We start from the raw sequence: 17,562 nt of genomic DNA, 5'->3' as shown, positions 1-17,562 counted from the left end.
GGTTTCCTCATCTGAAAAATAAGGGTGTTTGGTTGGATTAAATAACCTCTAAGATCTCTTCCATCTCTAGATTTATGATCCTATGACATTTTGCAAAGCTATAACTGGAAGACAAGATGTCATAGTGTTTTATCTTAAGGCAAATGTGGCATTTTAAACAAAGGTGTCTAGTGATTCCATTATCACCAGCATCATGGGTTTGGAGATTTTGAAAAAGATACAAGTGAAACTTAATGAATAGTTATCATAGCCAATTTTTAATTTCAAAATTGAAATCTGTCACTTGGTAGCTAAAATAGCCTAATCACTGTGACAAGTGATTATTGAACAATGCCTCCATTTTATAAAGATTTGCAAAAAGGGTTACTCCATTTTAAAATACAAATAGTCTGGACTGAAAATCAATTGCTTCATTGTACAGTCATTGGAAAAGAGGGAGTATTCTTGTATCTTTTCCTTTTTTTTTTTGGCATGGTAGTAGGGAAAAATTTGGTTAAATGCACTGAATAATAAGGTTTCCAGGTAACACTGTTGTGAAAAGAGTACTGGGTCAAGACTCAGAAGTTCTAGTCTCTGCTCTGTTGATAAATAGTTAGATAACCTTGGGCAAATCCCTCTCCCAATCTGATTTTCTGTTTTCTCAGCTATAAAATGAGGAGGTTTGGATTAAATGTTCTCTAAGGTTCCTCCCAGCAATAAAATCCACTGATTTCATGAACTCCATTTCCATTCACTTCACATGAATTTGTGTTCTTTGAGCCTGCTGGAATACTGCATAGGGAAAGGAGAGAGCTATCTTCAAGTGTAAAGACTAAGGGCCGTAACCTCAAGGATCTAATTAGAGAGACACACGAAACAATTAGGGAACTATACAAGACAGCATATCATTAAGCCTTTAACTATATGTACAGGCAATAAGTCCAATCATGAAAGAGATCAAGGTTGCTTGAACTTCACAAATCTGCCCCTATAGAAATCATCCAATTAAAAGGTTTACTGGAACATATGTTCAATACATAAACCAATATTAAAGCAAAATTAGATCTGTTCACTTTATTAACAGCAAAAACAAAGAACAGAGAGTAATCGCATCATCTGCGGGGTAGGGAAAGAACAAATGCTGCATTGGTGGATCTGATGATGAGCAATCAGAGTGATCCATTCTATGACTTTTGGACCATTTGAACTGAACCTGAAGCACTGTGGAAAGTTTCAGCAAAATTTCTGACTTATCAAGCAAGTCAATTCCTAAGAGAGCATTAAGCAAAATGTAAAGCCTTATGGAATAGTCTTGAATTAAAATTCAATGCCTCAAAATTGCCCTTTGGATTAAAAACCATGTAGTTTAGAGCACTATTAAAATGCACAGAAAAAAATATGCTTAGTTCCGGTGTATATCGTATGTATTAATTTTTTAAAACTGGCTTTGAGATAAATAAACATTAAAAGCTACATAACCTTTTGCAAATGACTTGGCCAATAGGAAGCTATCCTTATTTAGTAACACTTTGTCCCTTTGTCCTGAAGTTGTGTTATATAGTATTTGTGTGTTAGAGGGAAAGTTTCTAAGCAACAATTTTCTCTGCTGATTGTGTAATTCTAGTCAAATAAGAGTGTTCTCCTTTAGGAGTATGTATCTATTTCTTAGGAACCAGGTTCCTCAAGTGTGTGCTGCTCCCTTCTTGTCCCTGTTTGGGGACTGATAGGGCTTTTGACTTGGATGTTGCACAGGTGGGTGGAAAGATAAAGCTTTGGGATAATGAATAGACAGGGGCTAGATTGTTTTTCCTCCTAACCCCCAAAGCAATACAGCTTATTCTTGTTTAATCCCTTATTCTTGTCACCAAATAGAAAAATCAAACGAGTTTTCTGTTTTCATCCAACCAACCTACTGATTGATGAGATGATAACTGCAAGACTTATGACCTATAATGATACATATGATTTAAGCAATCCTATCTTCCACCAGGAGAAATATATTTTAAAATAAGAGTAGGAAGGACAATTACTTTTCACTTACCTTCTTATGCATTGCTGAGCAAAGGACTTTCTTTGCCTTCCATTGGAGCTAGTTTTCTCTCCTGGATCAGTGAACTAAATTAAATCATTCTAAATGTTGCATCTTAATGTACTTTCTACCTGACAGATAACCTCTGGTTGCCTTTCAGAGTAACAGCATTCAATTCACCATATAATCCTTGCAATATGGCTTTAGAAGCTGGATATGGTAGTTGCCATGGATTTCTCATCATCCCAGTAAAGCGGTTTCATTTCTTCAGCTCCAAATTGACAAGGAAGAAAACAGGTAATTAAATAGTGGGCCTTTTAGATGTAGAGGATCACAAATCCAAAGGCAGGTCTTTTCCAATGTTCCGCAGGCATGGGAACAGACATTGGTTGATATGGATTTTGCTGTGATATTTGATAAGAAAATGAATCTAGAGTCTTAATTGTAGAGCTTCTTCCTTCCTGCAGGTTTAAGCATGGGCAGATTAGGTTTGCATTTGAAGTAGGGCAACCCCCCAAGAGGACAGTGGGAAAGCCTATTGTTTTAGAGTCGAAGATCTCCTGGTAGAAGATGTTCCAGGTTATAAAGCTTTTTCCATGATTCCTTAGGTTATGTGTGAGTAAGTCATGTGTATCTCAGTTGGGGAAGAGGGGACAGTTAGTGGAAAAGATTTTGAAAAAGGGACCTATGTCATAATTTTATGAAGATCTAGGGTTTGCCAAGAGGTGATTTTTTTTTTAAAAATCCCTGCCAAATACCATATTCTGTAATATAGTCCTCTACAAAACTATTGCTATATCTGTGGTTAATTCTTCTTTCATATTCTAAATCAAGTGAAGTAGATAATTTGCCTTTTCTCTAGTAAATCTGGGACCCATACACCCAATATATGTATTATGTTATGGCCATGGAACTGTGTTATGAGATGGTTAATAAAGTCATTTTAGTCACCTTAACAATTGATAATATGGCCAGTTTGAATGTCTAAAGTTCCATGTTTATCATCAAAATGATACCCAACTGAATAGACCAGTAATGCATGTCAGACCACAGGACTTTGAGCTAGAAGGGATTACAGGAGTCATCTAATACAATGACATTATTTTTCATATGGAGAAAATGAGGGAGGTGGAGCCAAGATGGTGGAGTAAAAGCAGTGACTTGTGTGAGCTCTCCCCCAAACCCCTCTAAATACCTGTAAAAATGGCTCTAAGCAAATTCTAAAGCAGCAGAACCCACAAAAAGACAGAGTGAAACAAATTTCCAGCCAACGACAGCCTGGGTGGTTGATCGGAAAGGTATATCACCCAGAAGGGAGAGGAGCACAGTTCGGCGTGGGCACGCAGGCTTCGGCAACCCTGGAGCAGGCCTCAGAAGGCTAAATTGCGGGCAGCTGTGTCAGTTTCCAGACTTCTCAACCCATGAATGCCAAAGACAACTTGGAAGGTCAGTGGGAAAAGTCTGTGACTGTGGTAAGAGAAGGAGCTAAGTCTCAGCCACCCCTGGGGGCCGCGGATGTTTCCTGAGCTTCTGGCCCACAGACTGAGGGGGGAATCAAGTGACTGATCAGAGGGGGATTGCAGGGATCTCTCTCCCAGTGCTGAGGCAGGAATCTCTTGCTTTATCAGTGCTTGGATCTGGGTCACAGTTCTGAGGGGCGGTCCTGGGGTGAGGAGGAATGCTGGTGTGGTGAAGCTTGTTGTGGTGGTGGAGAGTAACACCACCCCTTATCATAGCACCTTGGAAGAACTGAAAACTTTCAGGTCCCTAGAAGTATCTCTGAAAACAGCTATACAAACCCCCAAGCTTGGGACAGTACATTCTCCACATTGGAAGCAGACTTTTACCTTAACAAAGAGTTTAAAACTCAAGTAATTGGCTGGGATCATGAGTAAGCAGTGCAAAAAGAGTCAGACTATATTATCTTACTTTGGTGACAAAGAAGATCAAAACATACCACCAGAAGAAGACAATGAAGCCAAAGCTCCTACATCCAAAGCCTCCAAGAAAAATATGAATCAGTCCCAGGCCTTGGAAGAGCTCAAAAGGGATTTTGAGAAGCAAGTAAGAGAAGTAGAGGAAAAGCTGAGAGTTTTGCAAGAAAATCATGAAAAACAAGTCAACAGCTTGCTAAAGGAGACCCAAAAAAATACTGAAGAAAATAACACCTTAACAAATAGCCCAACCCAAATGGCAAAAGAGGTCCAAAAAGCCAATGAGGGGAAGAATGCCCTAAAAAGCAAAATTGGACAAATGGAAAAGGAAATCCAAAAGCTTACTGAAGAAAATACTTCCTTAAAAATTACAATAGAGCAATTGGAAGCTTGTGACTTTATGAGAAATCAAGACACTGTAAAACAAATCCAAAAGAGTGAAAAATTAGAAAACAATGTGAAATATCTCATTGGAAAAACAACTGACCTGGAAAATAGATCCAGGAGAGAGACTTTAAAAATTATTGGACTATCTGAAAGCCATGACCAAAAAAAAGAACCTAGACATCATCTTTCAAGAAATTATCAATGAAAACTGTCCTGAAATTTTAGAACCAGAGGGCAAAATAGAAATTGAAAGAATCCACCAATCTCCTCCTGAAAGAGATCCCCAAAGGAAAACTCCTAGGAATATTGTAGCCAAATTCCAGAGTTCCCAGGTTAAGGAGAAAATATTACAAGCAGCCAGAAAGAAACAATTCAAGTATTGTGGAAACAATCAGGATAACACAAGATTTAGCTACTTCTACATTAAGGGACTGCAGGGCATGGAATATAATATTCTGGACAGCAAAGGAGATAGGATTACAACCAAGAATCCCCTACCCAGCAAAACTGAGTATAATCCTGCAGGGGGAAAAATGGTCATTCAGTGAAATAGAGGACTTTCAAGCATTCTTGATGAAAAGACAAGAGCTGAATAGAAAATTTGATTTTCAAATACAAGATTCAAGTAGAACATGAAGAGGTAAACAGGAAAGAGAAAATCAGAAGAGACTTATTATGGTTGAACTGTTTACATTCCTGCATGGAAAGATGATATTTGTAACTCATGATACCTTTGTCAGTATTAGGGTAGTTGGAGGGGAAAAAATTATGTGTGTGTATATATAGATATAGATAGATAGATAGAGGGCACAGGGTGAGTTGAAAATGAAGGTGTCATATCTGGAAAATAAAATTAAGGGGTAAGAGAGGATTTTACGAGGAGAAGGAGAAAGGGAGAGGTAGAACGGGGTAAATTATTTCACACAAAAAAAAACAGAAAAGAAAAGGCTCTTACAGTGGAGAGGAAATGGGGAAAGGTGAGAGGGAATGAGGGAATCTTATTCTCAAAGAATTTGACTTAAGGAGGGAATAACATACACACTCAATTGGGTATGGAAATCTGTCTTACCCTACAGGAAAATAGGGCATGAAGGGGACAAGAGAGTAGGGTGATGATAGAGAGGAGGGCAGATTGGGAAAGGGGGTAATCAGAAGCAAGTACTTCTGAGGAGGGTAAGGGTCAAAAGAAAGAATAGAATAAATGTGGGAGTGGGATAGGATTAAGGGAAATAGAGTTAATTTTTCACAGCATGTCTACTATGGAAGTGTTTTGCATAACTGCACATATATAACCTATATTTAGTTGCTTGCCTTATCAACGAGGGTGGGTGGGAAGGGAGGAAGGGAGAAAATTTGGAACTCTCCCCCCCAAAAAAAGGAAAAAAAAAAGAAAATGAGTCCCAAGGAGTTGTGACATGCCCTAGTGAAGTAGAAGAGCTGGGATGCAAGCTTATGTTCTCTAATTCCAAATCTGATGGGTTTTTTTTTTCCACTTATGCTTATCATGGGGCAGCTAGGTGGTGCAGTGGATAGGATGCTAGGCTTGACATCAGGAAGACATCTTTCCGAGTTCAAATCCGGCCTCAGATACTTTCTAGCTGTGTGACCCTGGGCAAGTCACTTAACCTTCTTTGCCTCAGTTTCTTTATCTGTAAAATAAGCTGGAGATGGCAATGGTAAACCACTCAAGTATCTTTGCCAAGTAAATCCCAAAAAGGAGTCATGAAGAGTTGGACATGACTGAAAAAATGACTAAACAACATGTTCACCAAAGGTGTTGAATTTAGATATTCTGGCTCTAAGACCATCCCCATACTCCCACTTTAAGTAGGATGAAAATAGTACTTTTTCTTCCTGAAAGATCATTGTGTTAGTGTTCCCTCTAAATAGCTTGTGTGGCACAAGCCTTTGACCTGTTCGTTATATTGGCTTTTCATGGTTACTGTTTCCTGTTACACTGTTTCCCTCACCATCTCTTTGATAGTACATTCTAGAGTGTAATCAAGTACCAATGTGAAATTCACAGACCTATAATTTGCATAGTCTCTTCTTAAGAAAAAAAAAAGAAGGAAACAAGCATTTATTAAACACCTACTAGATACCAATTACTGGGCTAAGCACTTTACAAATATTAAATCACTGACTCCTCATGACAATCCTGGGAGGTAGGTGCTATTACTATCACCATTTTACAGTTAAGGAAATTGAGGCAGACAAATTAAATGACTTGCTTGGGATCACATAGTTAGTAAGTGACTGAGGTTGGATTTGAACTCTTGTCTTCCCAGTTCCAGGCCCAGGACTCTATCCTAGCTGAACAGTAATCTTCCATGCCAAGGTTTCATTCTATTTCCTTAACTCATCTATTTTTTTTTCTTTCCATGTAGCCTTTGGTATGCAGTCATGAAAATATCACCTCTTTTTTCTCCCTCTGTTGATTTTTGTTTAAATAATCTTCACTATTTTTCATCTTCTGTTCCCATATTTTTACATGACTAAATCTATGTAATTAATACTATTTGTCCTCACCTCCTTATCCATTCCTTTTCCAGAGCCATTTCTAGTCAAGAATTCCATCCCACCCAATCTCACTGATATAAATGAAGTCAAATTTTACTTCTTTCTGAGTTTACCTTGCTTGTTGCCCTCTCTTTAGGCATTTTTCTCTCATGGACATCTAAGGCCATAATTATTAGTGGCTTCTTTCTTTGCTTTTGTCTCCTTTAAATTATTGGGAATCTCTATTACTATTCCTCTTCCCATAGACACCATCTCTAGGGGCACCCCTTTAGTTGGTATGCATAATTTTTTTTCTTAATCTTTATTTCCAAGTCCAGTTCTAATAATTGCCTATAATTTTGCTTTTCTTAAATCCATCTTTCAAACAGCTGAAAAATAATCTTCCTATTATATGTCTGACTATGTACGTCTCCTGCTCAGGAGCTCTCTAATTAGCTGTGGGATAAAATATACCTCCTGGTCTGACATTTAAGGTCCCTCTGAACTATCCTTCCGGCTCCATTTCACATTGCTTCCTTTCATGCACTTTACTTTCCAGCCAAAACTATCCCTGAAATGGCACTCCTTCCATATCTTCACCTGATTAAATCCTTCTTTCTTCTGTAAAGCCTGAGTTTAAGAGTCATCACCTCCAAAAAGCCTTTTCACTGCAACCTACCCTGAGATGAATGTACTGTTTTCTCTCTCAAATCTTCCTCAAGGACATTATTTTCATCTCTTCTTTGTCCCCATAATGGTCAATGTTGTATTGGACCTATCTATACCAATGGCAGAGGCTAAACTGTAAGCACTTAGAGATCAGGAAATGTGTCATTTTTTCATCCTTTTATTCTCAATAACTAAACATGGTACACATCATGTAGATGCTTATTGAATTGAATTTGAGCTGGACCTTGAACAATGTCAATAAAGCAGAAATGGATGGGGAACAGATACATAGAATTACTCAATCACAAAATTAAAGAATTGCAGAATTGCAGAATTGAAAGTAACCTCACCCGTCATTCAGCCTAACTCATACTGGCTAAAGAATCATTTCTACAATAACGAGTTATTCAGCTTTTGTTTGAAGACCCTCAAGGAGGGGAAACCTTCCTATGAAGTCTATTGGACTTTTGTGTGTAGGTTCTTTCATGCAATAATGGGTGGATCTTTCTATTTTTCACTTTGTGACTCATTTTTCTAATATGTCTAGGAAGTTTTCATTCACAATTTCTTGAAATGTCATTTCTCAGTCATGCTTTCAGGTAGTCCAATGATCTTAAATTATAAATGAATGAATAAAGCATTTATTAAGCCCTTTTATTCCTATTTGAGTTAGATCTATACCTTCCTAATTCTGCGACCCAATGAATGCATTATTTTAGAAACAGAATGGTTAACTTATCACTTCTTGCTTCTTTATTTTTTGAATGATTGAATGAATGAAATAAAAGAATTTATTAAGCACATAGTGCGGGCAAAGCACTATGCAAAGTGCTATGGGTACAAATAGAAAAGTAAGACAGTACCTGCAGTCAATTGCTCACAATGGAGGAGACAACATACATAGAAGGTCTCAGCTGCAATTCTGATGGAAAGGTCCCACGGTCCTTAGAATGCAGAGACAAAGCAGATGTTAATGCCTCTTCTTTAGTGTCATTTCCACCAATAAAATAATACAAGTTTTTGATTTTGAAACATTTGGAAGTGCCAATGTTAAGCAGGCTAACCTAGCAACACAGCCTGCTAAGAGAGAGAAATACCAGGCAAGTTAGACCACCAAGAAAGCAAGAGCTTTCTTTTCTGAGTCTTCAAAAGTTATGGCTGTAGAACATGCAGGTGCAGTTAACAGGTTGCACTTCCACAAGGATTACTCCCCAGGATGACAGCTGGGGGCACTAGGATGACAGCCTTACTAGGATCATAGTCTTGGACTATCCCCATCAGGGTGTGAGGGGACAGGGTGGTCAAGGTGGTGATATTTGGGTAAGGTTTTGTACTTTTTGAACTAATCTATTAATTTCCCTTCTGAGTCTTTCTTTCAGCACTGTCATTTCTTTCCCAATTTTTCCTCTAGAATTCTCATTTTATTTGTAAAATCATTTCAACATTTTTAAAATTCTAGATTAATTTCTCACAGGAATTCTAGTTGATTGTGTGGTCAAGCTGTTTTGTTTCTTTTTTTAGGTTTGTTGTAGATGTATTGGAATTATTATCTTCTGGGAGTGAGGGTTGAGTCTTAGATGTCACTCTCTCCATAATATCTCAGTATATATGTGTGTGTGTGTGTGTGTGTGTGTGTGTGTGTGTGTGTGTGTGTGTATTGCTCATTTTTTCCAGCCTTACTTCCTGAATTGGAACTTCATATTAGGGCCAATCTCTACTTCTGTAAGGAAGGCTGGGGTCTTACATGCTCCTGGCCTATATTATTTAGAGTTCTACTACTATATACTATAGGTACTAGGTAATGTGTAATCTAAGATGCTCAGTAGTGGCTCAGGACAGGGAGTTGCAAACTTTTAGTATATATTAAGCTGTCTAATTCAGGGCATGGTCTGATTCATGTCTTCCTGGTCTAAGTTTTGCAGGTTCAGGTCCTTGGCTTAAATATGTAAACTTGCTGAATCAAGATTCTGTCAGAAAACTGTAAGATTGTAAGAACTCTGGCCTTCTCCCCCAGTGATCCCTTCTCTGTGACTTGAATCCACAATCTCAGTCTATAGTCAGAGAAACAGCAATGGAGGTCCACCCCTGTTCCTCAGTTCCTGCCCTACAGTTCCTGTGATGGTGACTATCTTGAATTAGAAAAAATAACTCCCTATGATTTTACCTTGGATTTTTCACTACTAGGCCTGGTTTTCTTCCCAGATCTTTGTCAGAGTAGTGCAAGGGAGCTGGGCTGCACCACTTTCTCCTATTATGCCATCTTTGCTGGTTTCCTTTCGTTACATTTTTGGATCACTTTACTTGTTAGGAAGTTTTTTTCTTACATCAAAACTAAATTTATCTCTTTGGTTCTAACCTATCTTTCTAGGCTAATTACATAGTCCTCCCCCTCACTTACTTCATTTATGATGAGATTGTCACTTCCTTTTTTTTCTTAGAAGCTATACTTCTCTTAATGCAGTCCAAGACTGCATTAGCATTTTTGGATGGTGTAGTACACCAATGACTCAGAGTGAGCTTACAGTCCCCCCCAACCCCACAGATAGTTTTCAGTCAAACTTCTAACTAATCATGCTCTCCTTATTTTGGACTTGTGAAAACTACTTTTTAAAACCCAACTTCAGAATTTGTATTCATCACTATTATATATTCTTTGAGTTAGCATGAGTTTCTAGTCTGCCAAAACTTTTGAATACTTACTCTACTACCCTGGGAGTTAGCTATTCCAACCAACTTTGTGCCATCTGCATATTGGATAAGCATACTATTAATGCTTTTATTGAAGTCACTGATGAGACAACATAAAGCACATATCTCTTGGTCACTCCACTAGTCATGGAGCCATTGATGATTACACTTTCCATTCATTCATTCAATCAATTCTGAATCCACTTAGTAGCACCATCATCTAACTTGCATCCCTTTCTCTGTCCTATAAGAGCATGAGAATATTTCGGGTTGAGGTAATAGACAGAGAGATAGGAAATAGTTGGATGGGTCTAGGACACCTTGGATAATCCAGTTGGGATAGATTTTAGAATAAGTGAAGGGTCTAGAAAAGTAGGTTACTGTCAGACGTGGAAGTGTGCAACTAAAGAGTTAGTCATAATGGTCACTTCCTAAACAGTGAAAACTCCAAAGGAATGGGCCTGTCTTTGCAAGGTTTTAACTTTGCACACAAAGAAGTGATATCTTTTCTAGATGGAATCCTTACCTGGATTGTGTGACTTGTCTGCAGTGGCTGGGGACAATTAAAATCTTTTTCATGATAAGTGCAGTGCTTTTAGATTTATTCACACCATTTAGAGTTCTTGTTACAAGGTAACTTTTCCTTGCAGGTCTCACTAAATAATTTTCCATGTAGCTGGTTTTTCCTTACTCTACAGCTTAACTGGTCTTCAGCAAGCCTTTAAAATTTCTTACATATTCAGAGAGCTCACCTCCATGATGTTATCTATGGTCTTGGCAATTATATTTTTTATTGAAGACTTTTTTTAGCCAAATAAAAATCAGTTCCTTAATGAGGATATTAAGATCTATTTCACCTATCCCACTTCCCATACCCCAGTCCTCAGCTAGAAGGCCTTTTGAGTGTTTTCTGAGTCCCTGTTGGTCCCTTTAAAAAGGACAGTTAATTATGGTTTTTTTTTTAATTTCTCACCCCATAGCTAGAAGATTGGGTTACTTCTGAGTGAAACAACAATGGCTATGATTTTATGGCCAAAATGTGGTAGAGAATTAACCCACTATCTGATGAATCTGCATAATATTGACAGCTATTCTGAATAATTTCAGCTCATGAAATCCTTTCCAGTGTGATCATTGTGGGCTGCTCTGGGTCATTTCTATAGTGCAGGGTGATCAAAAGCTATTGTTTACTAACCCAGTCATAACTAGGGCAAGCTGATACCACAGGCTTTGTCCCATAGTACTAAAATTGAAGGGGCACTGACCCAACCTATAGTCTTCCACCAAAGAAATAACTGAGTTTGGCATCTAGTTGGCAGGAATAATTAGTTAAAATAGGGAGTTAATTGACTTCATCCTCCTCTATGCTATATTGAACCACAGGCAGTATTGGCACGATTGAGTTCTCCCAACATAGCCCTTCACTGAATGGACATTAAAAAGTGGATTTGATGGCATGCTTCTTGCTGTTCCCAGTATCTCATTCTTTGTGAAACTTGTCCCAAATGAAATAAATGGTAGTTAAAGATCTACAATAACCTAAATCAGGAGAGAGGCAAGAAAGGAGAAACAAGTGTGAATGCATATCTGTTTATCATTGGGAGCTGTAGCAGAGGAACATTTTAAGAAATCTCTTGCTCTGTAATTTGTGGGCAATTCCTGAATGGAGGGTTGCCTCACCTGCAACTCCATGCTGCACTGGGAAAAGTAACTCACTCTGGGCTTTAAATCATAGAAACCTTGTTCCATTGGGAAGAAATTTCATTGTTATTGCCAACTTTACTTGTTTCCTAGAGGAAACATTTCCTAGAGGAAATCTCCTACACCTCCTCCTTGCTCACAGGCACACTTTCTACCTTGTATAAGTAGGGAATCCCTGTTTCCTTAGGAAGTCCTTTAGGCTTTACATGCAGAGAAGAGAATCTAGGTATCTACAAATGTTCATGAATCAACAACAGGTAGTCCCTTAGCCTCCCACAATTTAGAACAAATAGTATTTAGTGGAATTTTATCAGTTTCTCATGTTCTGAAAATCCATTTAAACCTTTTTTCATCATCACCTCTTTCATTTATCCTACTGACAATGATAGGTCAAATGCAGCACCTGGAAATCTGCTTCTGTTCCTCCTTATGATCTATAGCAATGTCCTTGGTTAAAGATTCTATTTCATCACAGAGATGGAAGCCTAGCAGTATGATAACAGATCATATCAAGGTTCCATAGAAATAACAGCCAATTCATGAACTGTGGGTTGATACAAGTCCCATTTACCTTCTTCCTCCCATCCTTCAGCTAATGTACATAATGTATATAATCATGTAATGGAGTATGAGTATACTGAATATACAATGCATATATGTTCATATGTATATACGTTTATATACATATGTGTGTGTGTGTGTGTGTGTATTCAGGCCAATTATTATCTTGGTGTGGGAAACTACTTATGTAAAAACTCCCTCCATTGAAGGAAATTGGATGACCTCTCTAACTTAGAGCTCAAGGTGACCTTAGGGGCTATTTAGTCCAAACCATTCATTTGACATAAGGAAGCAAGGCGGCACAGAGTTCAAATTTGACCTCAGATACTTACTAGCTGTGTGACCCTGGGCAAGTCATTTAACCCTGTTTACCTTAGTTTCCTCTTCTGTAAAATGAACTGGAGAAAGAAATGGCAAACCACTCCAGTATATTTGCCAAGAAAACCCTAAATGGAGTCACAAAGAGTTGGACATGACTAAAATAAGTGAACAATAATAACAATGACAAAATATGTATATGTAAATGTAAACACATCCATATATACCTATATCTATATATGTACACATATACACACATATATACATACAGAAATATATGCATACATATGTCAGCTGATGAAAGATGGTAAAGAGAGAGTAAACTGGACATACATATATATATAGAAGTATTATACACACATACATATATTATTCACAAACATATATCATATATATATATTCATATATAGTAGCATGCTGGTAAATATTTAGCAACTGACTGAAAAAAAGCATCCATGACACATTTTTAAGTTCAATCTGCATTATTAACACTATGTCCACCAATTTCTTACATACAGATGATCAATAAAGCAATAACTCAAACCTTACTTTGCAGCATTTGATAATTTCTGAGGTATCACAATTCTGAGGGTTCACACTAAAAATTTAACACTGGGGTCTTATGAACTATTAAGAGCTAAGTCTAGCATACCATTGCATATATTTATGTTTATACATATGTCTGTTTTATTATTACATAAATATGCACAAACTCTCTATTATCTCTTCAGATCTAAATGGCTATTCGGCAACTTTCATTACAAAGCACTTTCATTCTCATTAAGGCCATCCCTATCTTCTGTCTTCAGTGACCTTCCACTTACAAATTTTTACAGTACTTTTCGGAAAAAATTAACGAGTGTGACTTTAGCTAATGTAGACTTTAACAGAAGCGTCATCTTTCCTTTTAGCTACTGGGGTCAACGCAGATGTTCCAGCTGTGAAACTGTACCTTTCTGCCAAGAAAGTGGTGACATGTAACAAGTAAACTGACAGTCACATTCTGGTCTTTAAACCATCTGAGGAAATTCAATTTGTCAAGACTATTTAGATACATTTACAGAGCCCTGAAAATAGTAATACTGTAAAGAGGACATTTTCTTAAATACCAGTCGCCCAGCAAAATTCATGTAATTAACATTTTTATTTAAAGAACGTATGTCCAGGGCCAGGTGAGAACCGACAAACTTAACAATGATAAACTCCAGATTCATGCTCTAAACAATTTTCAGGTGAACAGGAAGCTGTTTACACAAATTTAAGACAGGAATGGGGACTTAAAATATTCTCATGATTCATTATAGGATTTGCCGAACCTGGTATTTCCTTAAAGTTGTCTAGCAGAATAGACATCAGAGAAAGAAATTAAGGGGACCTCCAATGATGGTTATAGTCATTGTGAAGCTGGTCAGGTCAGCTTGATCACATTTATTAAGGTGATGAGAGGTGATCTTTTGGGGTATTTGTATTTCCCTATAGAGTGAATAAATACGTACCTAGTAAATCATTGGACATACTAGAATAAGGTGTGATCATACAGAGCTGACCTTACAGGCAGAAGAGACCATTTCTTGGATGATAGCATGTCAAGAATGACAATAAGACCCTTTCTTCTCCCTGGGACTCAAACACCTTTTCTGTCATCAAATCCATAACCTAAATTCTACTATTTTAGAGATCTTTCTTTTGGCAAATAAGTTCAAATAAAGAAGTAGTCTCGGGAGCTGTGTTCAACTCTCTCTGCAAGGTGCCAGTGGACCTGCCTACATCCCTCCTGTGGAAATGCGATCAAAGTCGCAGATAAAGATTGCTTCCATGTATTTCCTCAAGAACATTAAGCTCCCTTAATCTGCTCTTGACACTGAGAGAATGCTCAATCAAGAAATTTAAATTACTTTCCTGGTTGAATAAATCAATTCATCTAAGATAAATGCCAAAGTAAAGCATAGTCACTTTTAAAAGGAGATGCCTAATCTTGAAGAAAAACAAAATAAAGCAAACAAACAACCTAAAAACATCTGGACCTGGTGGAAGGGCACCCTTATGGGTGGTAGCAACAGCAATATTTAAGACTTAGTGACTGAAATGGATGCATTATAGAGAAAGTAGAGAATTCAGAGGCCTGGAAGGGGCTTTTCTCTTTGATGGAACTCCAGGTGATGCTCCAGCTTCCTTTACTTTATTCAACTTGAAGCAGACTGCACTTGAAATTCTATATGAAAGAAGTACACATCCAACTAATTCTCTTTTCTATTGCCAGGAAAATTGAGCCTTGGTGTCCTCTAGGCAAATCTGGGAAGTAGATAAAGTTTGTTTTCATCCTTCAGTGTCTTTATTTTTTTTACTCAATCCTTTCATCAGTGGTATCTTCTGGACAAACACACACACACATATATATTATGATTGTATATATGTATATGTACATGCATACACATGTGTATAAATGTATATCTGTGTATATATATACATGTGTATGTGTATAGGGGTGTATATGTATATACATGTACGTGTGTATGTGCATGTATATGTGTGTGTGTGTCTCATCAAGTTTGCTGTTGAGCCTTCAGACTCTTTTATAGACTTCATTTTCTACTGTCCCAGGAGTTAGTCACAAGTCAAAGTCCCCAGAATCACCATCTTTCCATCTATCAAAATCTGTTCTTGGAAAAACAATATCCACTTTTACCTGCAAAACAAACAAATAAACAACCTGGTAAATTCATTCATTCAGAAGTAAATAAATTTTAAAGTATTATATCTTTCAGGGATATGTGCCCTACTACTGGATGTGGACTTTAAACCAAAAGAAGAATCTTTAAAATAGCAGAATTTAAGTTTAGGATTTGATGATAGAAAAAGTTTGCATTCCAGGGAGAAGAGAGGGTCTTATTGTCATCCCTGAAATCCTATTTTCCAAGAAATAAATGGTCTTTTCTATCTACCTTCTCCTTTTTCTACCTGTAAATCTAACTCTGCCCAATTACATCTTATCTTAGTGTGCCCAATTATATGTGTATACACACACACATGTTTGTGTGTATGTATATGTATATGTATAGATATGTATGTATATATACACATATAAGTGTATATGTGTGTATACATATACATATAGAGAGAGAGAGAGAGAGAAGGGGGGGAGGTTATGAAAATACTAAAAAGCTTTCCTTTCCTCCTGCTCCTTTTCAAAGAATCAAGGGATGAATTTTCTGTCAAACTCTATGTTGACCATACGGTTGAGTAAAGAATTATATTTTGTTAGGTCTTTTAAACATTTTTTCTTTATTTTAACTTAAACAATTTAACAAATTTAACAATTTCACAAATACAAACATTTCAACATACCAAGACTAACAACAAAGATTTTATATATGAAACGATGAAATTCTCTTGCATACCATTTGTTTTTTTTTAATTTATATTAAAGTTACCAAAGAAGAACAAAATTGCCCATTTTATATCCCCTTTTGAACTTCCTTTTGCATTCTTATTCGAACATTTTTTGCTTTATTGATGTTTTTGTATTTCATTTTTTTCTGAATGTTTATTGCTGTCTGCTAACTTGCTTCCCATCCCATCAAATAGAAGTTCTCCTTTACAATAATTTAGTGTAATCAAAAATAAAAAAATAAAAAATTAATCCATTAGCTATGTCTGAAAAAAGTATTTTTCCTGTACCTCAGGACTGTCATCTGTTGAGAGATGAGACACCTCCCTTATCATCAGTCTTTTGAAGTTAAGATTGATCACTGCATTGATTAGAATTCTGAAGTCCTCTGGAGTTATTTTCTTTGACATTATTGTGGTTATTGTGTAAATTGTTCTCCTGGTTCTTCTCACTTCACTCTGTATCTGTTTACAGAAGTCTTCCCAAGTTTCTCTGCATTCTTCATATTTGTCATTTCTTAAAACAAAACAATAACCCATTGTTTTCATATGCGATAGCTTGTTCATCTGTCTTCAAAATAACGACAATCCATTTTATTTCTAGTACTTTGCTATCAGAAGACACAAACTATGCTGCAAAAAATAGTTTTGCACATATGGAAGCCCACCCTTGTTTCTGACCTGAGTAGTACCTAGTAGTGATTTCACTGAGGCTTAGGGAATGTGCACTATAGTGATTTTGGGGGCTATACTTCCTTTTTTTTTTTTTTCAGAATAACTGGAGCTACCAATTTGAGAACTGCTTCACATCACAGTGGGATTTCCCCTTCTACAGAACTATGACAACCAACTGAATTAGTTTAAGCCTGGAAAGGCAGGTAATACTAAAATAAACTTTTTAAAAATAAAAATAAAGGATATTCATCCATATTCATCCAAGCCAATGCTGATTAAGTACAAGCTTGGCCCATTTCAATAATCTAGAAAGACTTAATAGCATGGGCTCAGCAATAGATTGGTGATGATTGTTGTATTTTTTTTGTCCAAAGAATAACCTAACTAAGTCTTTTAGTTTTGTTGGTTGGTTTGCTGAGACTGAATCTTTGCATCTACCCAGGCTGGAAGTGCAACAGTCATTCACAGGCCCTGACTGTAGTGGAATCTTTGACCTACTCTATTATCCCCCAGTAGGTTCTCCTTTTCTTAGACATCCTGGTGCCTCATCCCCCTACCAGGGGCTTACAGGACCTAGTGGAGCTGAGAACTTCAGAGTTCCAGCTATCCACCAGCCTCAGTCTCTCCGAGTAGCAGGGATTTTGGGCATGTACCACCACACCTAGTTCTTACCTATTTTTTTTTTAGGGAAGCTCATAATTAAGTGATGATTTTCTTAAACCACAACGATTTTTT

At 37.1% G+C, this 17,562-nt stretch overlaps 1 long non-coding RNA gene across 1 annotated transcript; it reads left to right on the top strand.

Moving 5' to 3' along the window:
• Nucleotides 1-1,651: 1,651 nt before the first annotated feature.
• Nucleotides 1,652-17,003, top strand: LOC114046187. The gene is made up of 3 exons (XR_003569470.1): nt 1,652-1,731; nt 2,169-2,305; nt 16,926-17,003. It is a non-coding gene; the product is annotated as an uncharacterized LOC114046187 (long non-coding RNA).
• Nucleotides 17,004-17,562: the final 559 nt, after the last annotated feature.

Source organism: Vombatus ursinus, unplaced genomic scaffold (assembly GCF_900497805.2).
Source record: "Vombatus ursinus unplaced genomic scaffold, bare-nosed wombat genome assembly UNPS02014781.1, whole genome shotgun sequence".
NCBI classification, from domain to species: Eukaryota; Metazoa; Chordata; class Mammalia; order Diprotodontia; family Vombatidae; genus Vombatus; species Vombatus ursinus.
Note: the sequence above shows the minus strand (reverse complement) of the source record. Positions and strands in the feature narration are given on the sequence as shown.